Source organism: Saccostrea cucullata, unplaced genomic scaffold (genome assembly GCF_032062105.1).
Source record: "Saccostrea cucullata isolate Sc308-1 unplaced genomic scaffold, CSIRO_AGI_Scuc_v1 ctg16710, whole genome shotgun sequence".
NCBI lineage: Eukaryota > Metazoa > Mollusca > Bivalvia > Ostreida > Ostreidae > Saccostrea > Saccostrea cuccullata.
In genome coordinates, this window is record NW_026940481.1 from 1 (window position 1) to 12,209 (window position 12,209).

At 34.0% G+C, this 12,209-nt stretch overlaps 1 long non-coding RNA gene across 1 annotated transcript; it reads left to right on the plus strand.

Annotated features, from left to right (window-relative positions):
• The first annotated feature begins 2,000 nt into the window (after positions 1-2,000).
• Positions 2,001-12,197, plus strand: LOC134255483 (uncharacterized). Its single transcript, XR_009989558.1, has 3 exons — positions 2,001-2,099; positions 11,775-11,841; positions 12,116-12,197. It is a non-coding gene; the product is annotated as an uncharacterized LOC134255483 (long non-coding RNA).
• The last annotated feature ends 12 nt before the right edge of the window (positions 12,198-12,209 follow it).

Below are 12,209 nucleotides of genomic sequence, written 5' to 3' on the forward strand. Positions count from 1 at the left end.
CTCCACACTAAGATTGCACATGACCTAAGGGTTTGTCATGACCTTGACCCAAGGTCATTTTGGGAAGTTCAAGGTCACTGGAAGAAAAATTTTATAATTCGTGTCCGGTCAATATCTTTCTTATGGATAAACTTGGTAGGTTCTGATTTCACACAAAGATTGCCCATGACCCAAGGGTGTGTCATGACCTTGACCCAAGGTCATTTGGGGAAGTTCAAGGTCACTGGAAGAAAAATTTCATAATTCATGTTTGATACATATTTTTTATGGATAAACTTGATAGGTTCTCATTTCACAAAAAGATTGCCCTTGACTCATGGGTGTGTCATGACCTTGACCCAAGGTCATTTGGGAAAGTTCAGGGTCACTGGAAGAGAAATTTCATAATTCGTTTCTGGTCCATATATTTCTTATGGATAAACTTGGTAGGTTCTCATTTCACACAAAGATTGCCCTTGACCCAAGAGTGTGTTATGACCTTAACCCAAGGTCATTTGGGGAAGTTCAGGGTCACTGGAAGAGAAATTTCATAATTCGTGTCTGGTCCATATATTTCTTATGGATAAACTTGGTAGGTTTTTATTTCACACAAAGATTGCCCATGACCCAAGGGTGTGTCATGACCTTGACCCAAGGTCATTTGGGGAAGTTCAAGGCCACTGGAGGAAAAAATTTCATAATTCGTGTCCGGTCCATATCTTTCTTATGGATAAACTTGGTAGGTTCTCATTTCACACAAAGATTGCCCATGACCCAAGTGTGTGTCATGACCTTGACCCAAGGTCATTTGGGGAAGTTCAAGGTCACTGGAAGAAAAATTTCATAATTTGTGTTTGAAATAGACTAATAGACGAGTATATACGGTAGTCTGAAAATAAATTAATGCTTTGAAATCTGCTTTTTAGTATTAATCAACCATTTTATGATAAAATTTGCAAAATTTTAAATATGTGGCCCCAGGGTCAGTGGTTCCTTTGGGACGAGGTGCACAACTCCTGGTTTTAAAGTGGAAGTGCATTTTCTCTTTGTCACTCTGACCTACCTCTGGGTATTAAGTAAATAGAGTAAGCATGCTAAGTTTATAATTATGATAAGCAATAGTGCCTCTTTCAAAATTGTGAATTGTGAATTTAATGGCCTCTGGTTTAAAACCCAAACAAATTTTAATTGTTTGAAAGTTGTTACACGATACTCAGGTGACCTATAAGGCCCATGGGCCTCTTGGTATACTGATGTAAAATATAATTTCTGAGGGTTGAATTTTTTTAGTAAGACAAAACTGCAAAAATAATATGAAATCCTGATGACGTCACAATGCTACTTAGGTCATTAAGACATCATCAGTCTATAGATTTATCGCTGGAAATCAAAATTGGCGGCAAAAATTGCATGAAAATTTTCTGAGGGGTCAGGATAGCAAAAACTATACCCAGAGGTATAGCTTTGTTATGCTTGGAAATTTTCAGAATTTAAAAGATGGTTATTTTACCCTCTGAACTTTATATAGGAAACATTTTAACAGAAGTATAATAATCTAAATTATTCAAACCATGACCCCCAGGAGTAGGGTGGGGCCGCAATAGGGATTTCAAGTTTTACATTGAAATATATAGGAAAAATCTTTTAAAACTTGCTCAAGAACCACTGGGCCAGAAAACTTAAACTTATGTAAAAGCATTCTGGTGTTAAGTGTAGATTCTTAATTATCAAAATCAAGACTCCTGGGGGTAGGGTGTATCAAAATACGCATTTGGGGGGTGGGTGGGGGGGGGTGTCTGATAAAGAACAGCATGACCAAATTTACTCAGGTGTGCAATGTGGCCCATGGGCCTATTGCTTTGTATTGTGGTGGTTGAGTTGCAATTATAACTAGTTTATATTTTGGTCCTGAAAACATTTGATGCCAGACAGCAATAATAAAAAACAATAATATCTTGGCAATGTTATCTGTATTTCAAGAAGAGGTTATAATGACATTCAAAATTTGACTTTGTAGTGACCTCCTTAGGCCTGGTTGGAGGGGGAGTGGGGATCAAAAAGGAGAAAGCCCCGCAGGGCAATGCGACAAGGCTACACATGACTACTTCTCAAGGAAATAGGTAAGTGTCACAGGTGTGTGAAAGTCATTCAGACTATCACAAGGCCTCAATAGCTCAGTGGTTAGAGCTCTGACAGGGTATATGCCAGAAGCCCTGGGTTCGAGTCCCAGTAGAGACGTGATTTTTCACCACATTTGACAGTAAGTACTAATAAAAGCAGATCGTTAGTGATGGGACATTGGTTAATTTTCACAATCGATCATCGGTTGGAATCGGTTACTGCTTCCTATGCGATTTTACCGATTATAATCGGATGTCATAGTTTGGTATATAAAAAGCAGACTGTTGCATTTATTTCCTATTATTTCTTTAACATGAATTTATAAAATATGTAATTTATTGTTTTCTTTGTTGTTTTGCTTATTTCACACTTTCTACATACAAGGTTTAAACTTAACTAAAATTTCCACTGGCCAAGTGGGCTCCTAAAATTTTTTAATTTAAGAGCCTACAGCTAAATCTGTTAAGCCACAATCTCCGTGATTTTTTAACCCTTTGAATACATCACTGGGTCAATCAAAGTCTAGATATAATTAAATATAAAAAACACTTGTGCATCTGTTTTAAAATGAAAATTAAAGTTCACATTACTTTGTAAAATAAATTCCACATAAATATTTCATCATATGAAATGAAATTGAATTTAAGGTATTAGGGGTGTAATAGCCATGATTTTGCATTTGACTAAATTAAGCATAGTTATGATGGACAGCACTTTTGGCAATATTTCCCTTAGTTTCATGCAATTTTATCCATACTTAAAACATTTTTTGACGTCATTCTTTTGTTTCTACAGTCTCGTATTTCAAAGAGTGTACTAGCTATAGTCCAATATTATTGTCAGGAGTACAATATTATGTCTAATATTGTACTCCAAAATAATACTGGACTGTGTGAAACAAAGGGTGATGTCACCTAGATGAATAAGGCAGAAAATAAACATTATGCATTTTATATAGAAATCAACATCTCGTAATCCAATTCATGCAATGTAGCAAGCAACATCTCGTAATCCAATTTAATAGCCATTCTCTGTAACCACTTAAACTTCGTTGCCACGCATGGTCACCGATTTTGATGAAACTTCACCCTTGCTTAGTACTTGACACCAGAAGCAAATATCAAACAAAATTTCGTTGCTATGTGTCTCGGTTGCTATGGCAACAGCCGGAAAAGTTTGAAAAATCGAGATTTTCAGCCACTTTAAATCTTGACTGTGGATTAATAAAAACTAGAAAAAGCAAACAAACCATTCTCACAAAAACATGACACCTTGATGTCACTTATACTGTAAAGAAACTGTTTAGAATATATCTCTAAGTAAGTGGTAACCAAGGGTACATTTGGAATACATTTAAAATGCTGAAATGTGCTGAAAAACACTCCGTATTCACTAATGGTAGGTGTTACATGCTCAAACTCAATCAACGACTTAAGAAAAACAATGAAAATGTTTGACCTTAAGTATATAAGTATAAGCAATATTATTCTATAAATAACTTTTATGGTTGCCATGGTAACACAGTGTAACCATGCAAAACCAGTAACTAAGATTGGGTTAATGCTACTGTCTTGAGGAAAAACATGAAAATTCAAGACTGGCAAATATGCATCCTTAGGACCTTGCAACACCAAAACTATAAGAAAAATTGGGTATAATTGCTACTTTGTAGTGTTACCATGGAAACAAAGTACCAGTGCTTAAAAGTGAATTATTTTTCGCTGCATTAAGAATTAAATTGCCATTTAATCAAGAAACAAATTAAAGGACTCAGCTTGAATAGTACTTATCTGTTAGAACTGAAGTTGAATATCATATATTGATAAAATTTGATGAATAAAACAACACTGTTGCTATGGTTACCAAGAAGGGAAAATGTTCGATTTTGTGAACTTTATATCAATATTAAACCCTGTGTGCCAACTTCTTGCATCCACTTAGAGATTGGATGATAGTCAAAATTAAAAGTCAAGTTAGCTGTTAATAAATATCAATCATAAAAGTTTTGGGAATCTACATTTAAGGGTACGTATCCAAGGAAAGAAAATATTTTTCAGGTTTTTAAGCATATATTTTCTGCTTATTTCCATAGCAACGGTCTATTTAAAGTATCTAATCTGAATTTTTTCAAATGGGAAAACTTGGAGCACACCAACATCTTATAAAATTGATCATTAGTTATGAGGAAATGTGCCTTTTTTAAAAGATAGGATCAGATTTAAACATACATAGTGTTACTTTGAAGGCTCTCTGTGGTATAAAAACCTTGGCAACCATTGCCAACCAAAATGAGAATCATATTTTGTTCTTGGTATATGTTTCAAGGCTCTTCTTTCTATTATTTGGTCACATTTCATCCTATAATTGCTTTTTATTTTTACGTGTATGACTTTATAAAATTCAATGAATATTTTTTTTACTTTTGAATACTTTGTTACCATAGTAACGTATGTAATAGTTGATTTACCGAACATGTTTATCATGCATTTGAGACATCTGACCTTCAATTTTTTTGGAAACAGTCATTGCCAATTATTTGCTTTGCCGCAAATGTTAACTATGGGGCTCTAAACATGTTAAAAAATGCCATTTTTCGAACTTTAAGACATGTTGCCATGGTAACTATAAAACATAGCAACCAATTTTTGGCTGATTTCAGTTTAGGGTATCAATGACTTTTATCATAGAGAGTTTGGAGAAATTCTGAGACTATGCGTGCCAATCCTATATAAAATTTCAAATCATTACAGAGAATGGCTCTTAAACTTTATAGAAACCAATTTATGCAACGAAATTCAACATAGGAGTATCTCAGAAATCCATTAGAATTTACACTCCGTCCAGACAGGTCACTGATTGTGAAACGACCGATATTGAAGCACTTATTTTAAATTTGTGATTTTTCCGAAAACACATCCAAATAAATCCACGTAAAGTGGTCCACTGTAGAGTGTTAGCATTCAGGGGAAGAAAAAGCGAAATGCGGACAAGTTTACACTCGATCTGTTTATATATCCCATACAACTCCGATTTTTTTCCCGGAAAATTTAAAAATATATTTCCAAATTAATTTACGTAATGATGTGGTGCTTTCGATATCCAAGGGACAAAACGGCACTTTCCTGGAATATAGGTCATTTACAATCTTCATACGTTAAAAAAGGATCCTTCACAATACTCTCAGAAACGCTTATAATCATGAAGTTGCTCAGCTCTTCTTAATGCTTCCGTAGAGTGTCACAACGGTAAATAATATATGATTGGGGTTCAATAAAGGTTTTAAATTCAAAAACTATTCATCCCTTTGAAAGAAATATCTGAAACCCTTAAGCGCCCCATCCATCTGGTTTGGACACCGTCACAAGTATCATATTATGACAATAGCCAATACAAAAGTGCATTGAAAAAATGTTTTAAGTAAGATACAAAACTCAGATGGTCTATTATGTCAGATACGGGACTGAGACTCGGTGCTTCGCACCTCGTCCCAGTCCCGTATCTGACATATTAGACCATCTTCGTCTTGTATCCCTTACATATTTCTAATGTGCTCTTTTATGTAACTGTACCCTCTCGTCAGTGGTGCACTTAATGGACAAAGGGTAGAGATGTAATTTTTCTAGTTAGCCAGAGAACAGTTTAATGTTTCATGTATTCAACTGTAACAATAAGCCCTAGGATTGTAGACATTCAATTTTTTTAGTTCAAATTCATCAGATATGATATATGAATACTTGTAATCGAGAGAACTTGTCTACTTTCAGTGACAATTTTAGCAATTATTGTTATAAAAACATTTATAATATTCTGCCAAAGAAAAATATGGTAGGGATGATCAATAAGAAAACATTGTAAATTTTGTTTTACATGTATTTGTGATAATATAACCACAAAAAAGAATTATTCTATCCACAATATTTATCTATATTCTACATCAGAGTGATGTACCCCCTAAAAATGTAAGCCATTATTTTTTGGTTAATGGTATAGGGTAGGTTGTAATGAATGAACTAATGAGCTTGAGCATATATAAACAAAAAATGATTGTCATACTCAATTCAATTAACTTTAGATTCATTTGTTCAGAAAATTGACCTCTTCTCACAGTGACCTTGACCTAGACTAGGGTTTGCAAAACAACCTACATTTTTGCAGTTCCCATGTGTATAGTTTATATTTACTTTACAATGAAGGCTAAGATATATCTGACCGATCGCGAAACACTGATCAAAGGGTTTTAAAAACTATTGTGTCTCACATGTATTATGAATTAATGAAATATATTATATAAATAAATATGTTAAATACCCCTCCCCCCCATTTCCGATGCGGCTAAACTCATTCAAAAAATAAATAAATAAAAAGAACCATGCACATAAAATTCACCCTGACCTTACCCAGAATAAATTATTTGTTCTCATAACTGATACTATTTTTAGCTCACCTGAGCCGAAGACTCAAGTGAGCTTTTCTGATCACATTTTGTCCGGCGTCCGTCTGTCCAGCTGTCCATCCGTCCGTCTGTGCAATCGTGTCCGGTCCTATCTGCAGATCTGTAGCGTAATGGTTTTATATATTTGTCTTTGACCATAACGCTACAGATCCCGTAGTGCAAAAAAGTGCAATTTACGGCGCAATATTTTTTGCGCACTTTTGGGGAGAATTTCTCCATTTCCCAGCATCGGTCAATTAACTACCTTTCACTCCCTAATTATAGGCACATTATTTAACTTATCTGTATCTTTTATCCATCTCCCAACCCTTTATAGTCGTCTCTACAAGTGATAAACTCGCTTGATTAAAATTTTTTCTTAGATTGCTGAAACTTCACTTCAAACGAGTTTATTACCTGTAGAGACAACTATGAATGTTTGGGAGGTGGATACAATATACATATTGGCTACAGAATGTATCTAGAATTAGGGAGTGAAAGGTAGTTGATTGACCAATGCTAGAAAGTGGAGAAATTCTCCCCAAAAGTGCGCAAAAAATATTGCGCCGTAAATTGCACCTTTTTTGCATTACAGGATCTGTAGCGTTATGGTCAAAGACAAATTTCTAAAACCATAACGCTACAGATCTGCAGCTAGTCCGGTCCATATCTTTCTTACAGAGGGACATTAGAATCTACTACTCCACACTAAGATTGCTCATGACCTAAGGTTGTGTCATGACCTTGACCCAAGGTCATTTGGGAAAGTTCAAGGTCACTGGAAGAAAATTTTCATAAATCATGTTTGATACATATCTTTTATGGATAAACTTGGTAGGTTCTCATTGCGCATGACCCAAGAGTGTGTCATGACTTTGACCCAAGGTCATTTGGAGAAGTTCAAGGTCACTGGTAGAAAAATTTCATAATTTGTGTCTGGTCCATATCTTTCTTATGGATAAACTTGGTAGGTTCTCATTTCACACAAATATTGCGCATGACCCAAGAGTGTGTCATGACTTTGACCCAAGGTCATTTGGAGAAGTTCAAGGTCACTGGTAGAAAAATTTCATAATTTGTGTCCGGTCCATATCTTTCTTATGGATAAACTTGGTAGGTTCTCATTTCACACAAAGATTGCCCATGACCCAAGGGTGTGTCATGACCTTGACCCAAGGTCATTTGGGGAACTTCAAGGTCACTGGAAGAAAAATATCATAATTCGTGTTTGATACATATCTTTATCATGGAAAAACTTACTTCTGAAAAACCCAGCAGGGGGTATTTTGTCCCGTTTGGCCAGTTCTAGTTTATATAGGGAACAATACAGAAAGCTACTTTATCTGTATTGACCATTAGCCCGAGTTGCCTGTCAGTCTGCACTTCTCATTTTGGCTTACAGGTTTTAATAAATTGATGAATACAATAAGGACTCATTTCAATGAGTGTTTTTGCTATGAATTCCAATTAACATTAGGCATGTTAAGTAGTGCCCTTGCCAATCTTTTCAAAACTAATTGGTTGATTGGTATAGTTAAATAAAGAGGCACAGAAACACAATATCTGCTTATATATATATATATATATATATATATATATATATATATATATATATATATATATATATATATATATATATATATAGATTTTAATTTGTAAACTTTTTGTTACCGGTATTTAGAAAGTTTATTATAATTGATCAGAACTGTGAATTAAATAAAAAGGTCAGAGACCAGAAGAGCTCATGCGATAGTAATGTGTCCGGCGTCCGTCTGTTTGTCTGTCTGTAAACAATTTTTCAAAATGCTACTCCTTCTACAGTTTTGGTCTGATTTCAGAATAACCTGGCATACAAGTAGACTACATAAAGATACATAATTCCGTATATCAGTTTTTAATTTCGTTGAACCGTGTTGCTGTGGTTACCAAAAATAGAAATCTTTCTGTAAAATTCCTTCAAAATGCTACTCCTCCTACAGTTTTGGTCTGATTTTAATATAACATGGCACACAAGTAGACTACACTAAGGTACATAATTCTGTTTATCGGTTTTTGATTTTGATGAACAGTGTTGATGTGGTTATTAAAAATAGAAATTTCTGTGTAATTGTTTCAAAATGCCAGAGCTCCAGATAATTTTTTTCCCCAAAGTGTATTTACTTCCTGATTTTCAAATCAATACAGATTTTGATTTTCAGCAAAATGATTGAAGAGTATTTTGTTTATATATCAGCCATGTAGCATCGTTTTTGAAAATGGGAGGGGGGGGGGGAGGGGGCAGCCAGAGAAAATTTTTATTTCATTAGCTCTACTGGTCAGAGACCAGAAGAGCTTATGCGATAGTAATGCGTCCGTCGTCCGTCCGTCTGTCTGTCTGTCTGTCTGTCCATCTGTCTGTCTGTAAACAATTTTTCAAAATGCTACTCCTCCTACAGTTTTGGTCTGATTTCAATATAACTTGGCACACAAGTAGACTACACTAAGGTAAATAATTTTATATATAGGTTTTTGATTTTGATGAACGGTGTTGCCATGGTTACTAAAAATAGAAATTTCTGTGAAATTCTTTCAAAATGCTACTCTTCCTACAGTTTTGGTCTGATTTCAATATAACTTGGCACACAAGTAGACTACACTAAGATACATAATTCTTTATATCGGTTTTTGATTTCGATGAACGGTGTTGCCATGGTAACTAAAAATAGAAATTTCTTTGAAATTCTTTCAAAATGCTACTCATCCTACAGTTTTATTCTGATTTCAATATAATTTGGCACACAAGTAGACTACACTAAGATACATAATTCTATTTATCGATTTTTGATTTCGATGAACGGTGTTGCAATGGTAACTAAAAATAGAAATTTCACTGAAATTCTTTCAAAATGCTACTCTTCCTATAGTTTTGGTCTGATTTCAATATAACTTGGCACACAAGTAGACTACACTAAGGTATATAATTTTATTTATAGGTTTTTGATATTAATGAACGGTGTTGCTATTGTTACTTAAAATAGAAATTTCTGTGAAATTCTTTCAAAATGCTACACCTCCTAAAGTTTTGGTCTGATTTCAATATAACTTGGCACACAAGTAGACTACACTAAGATACATAATTCTGTATATCGGTTTTTGAATTCAATGAATGGTGTTGCTGTGGTTACTAAAAATAGAAATTTCTTTGAAATTCTTTCAAAATGCTACTCCTCCTACAGTTTTGGTCTGATTTCAATATAACTTGGCACACAAGTAGACTACACTAAGGTATATAATTTTATATATATCGGTTTTTGATATTAATGAACGGTGTTGCTATGGTTACTAAAAATAGAAATTTCTTTGAAATTCTTTCAAAATGCTACTCCTCCAACAGTTTTGGTCTGATTTCAATATAACTTGGCACACAAGTAGACTACACTAAGGTATATAATTTTGTATATAGGTTTTTGATATTAATGAATGGTGTTGCTATTGTTACTTAAAATAGAAATTTCTGTGAAATTCTTTCAAAATGCTACACCTCCTACAGTTTTGGTCTGATTTCAATATAACTTGGCACACAAGTAGACTACACTAAGATACATAATTCTGTGTATCGGTTTTTGATTTCGATGAACGATGTTGCCATGGTAACTAAAAATAGAAATTTCTTTGAAATTCTTTCAAAATGCTACTCCTCCTACAGTTTTTGGTCTGATTTCAATATAATTTGGCACACAAGTAGACTACACTAAGATACATAATTCTATTTATCGATTTTTGATTTCGATGAACGGTGTTGTCATGTTTACTAAAAATAGAAATTTCTGTGAAATTCTTTCAAAATGCTACACCTCCTACAGTTTTGGTCTGATTATAATATAACTTGGCACACAAGTAGACTACACTAAGATACATAATTCTGTATATCGGTTTTTGATTTCAATGAACGGTGTTGCTGTGGTTACTAAAAATAGAAATTTCTGTGAAATTCTTTCAAAATGCTACACCTCCTACATTTTGGTCTGATTTCAATATAACTTGGCATACAAGTAGACTACACTAAGGTAATAATTCTGTATATCAGTTTTTCACTTCAATGAATGGTGTTGCCATGGTACTAAAAATAGAAATTTCTGTTAAATACTCTCAAAATGCTACTCCAAATACAGTTTTAGTCTGATTATAATATAATGTGGCATGCAAGTAGACTACACTAAGATCATAAAGAGACTTAATCAAGGATCATTATTCTATTTATTGCTGTTGAAAAGTTTCAATTTCCAACTGCTTAAATACTTTTCTCTTCCTTTGCTATAAGTACAAACCAGTAGAGCTTCAGTCTCGACAGAGACTTCTGGTTTACTTGGAAAAGTTGACAAGCAAAAAAAAAAAAAAAATTAAAAAAATGGAAATTTAAAAGTTGCCCAAACTCGAAAATCCTATTTCGTGGTGGTGGTGGTGGTGGTGGGGGGGGGGGGGGGGGCGGGGAGCGGGGAGTTGGGGGGGGGGGGTTTAGTGGTCAACTTTTTCAAAGCCAAGTTACTTTCACTTCCAAATCATTAAGTTAGTCGTACCTGTATTCTTATACTTGTTGTACGCTGTACATTCGTGGTGTAATGCGTATCTATGATTGCTAATGCGTAATTGTACGCTCTATTTTACTTTTCAATGCATATTTTGTAAAATTTAATGTGTATTTCTGCAAATACACACCTTATCTGGAGCTCTGAAATGCTACTCCTCCTACAATTTTGGTCTGATTTCAATATAAATTGGCACACAAGTAGACTACACTAAGATACATAATTCTGTGTATCGGTTTTTGATTTCGATGAACGGTGTTATGTGGTTACAAAAAATAGCAAAGTCTGTTAACTGTTAAATATTCCCAAAATGCTACTTCAGATACAGTTTTGGTCTGATTATAATACAATGTGGCACGCAATTAGTCTACAGTAAGAACATAAAGAGACTTATTCAGGCATCATTATTCTATTAATTGCTGTTGTAAAGTTTCATAAAATTTCAATTCCCAACTGCTTAAGTACTTTCCTCTTTCTTTGCTATAAGTACAAGCCAGTAGAGCTTCAGTCTCGACAGAGACTTCGGGTTAAACATTTATTGGCATGTAAATACAGGTTAGTACATGATCAAATCTACCATAAAGCCCCTCTGGCGTTATAAATATGATCATATGAGCAATCTATATTTACATCCAGATAAAAAAGTATAAAAATGATTCTTCTTAAATATTTTATAGGAAAGCTGAGCTCAGAAAGACTGGTGGAGGACCACCTCCTCAAGAACTGAAGAATTGGGAGAAGAAGGTAACTGACTACATGTAATTGTATTCTACAAATTATAAAAACTTAAAAGTAAATGTAAAATATTTCTTTCTTGAGGGGAAAGTACCTGAAATGTATTCTTTAATTCTATTCCAAAATAAAAAAAATAAAAGTATTTGAAATTGGCATGAAAAAGATATAGATCTAAGCTAATCTGAAATTCATTTAGTTTCAATAACAAATCTATATTCATCTTGTTCATATAAATTAGAAAATTACCGATATGTATTGTATTTAACTTTCCTTTTTTTTAAAGAGCGTATCTATCCTCTCAGATGTCATTTCTGGTGTGGATGGGGGTTTTGACTCTTTGTGCACAGCAAGTTTTTCAACAGATAAAACATGCAAGT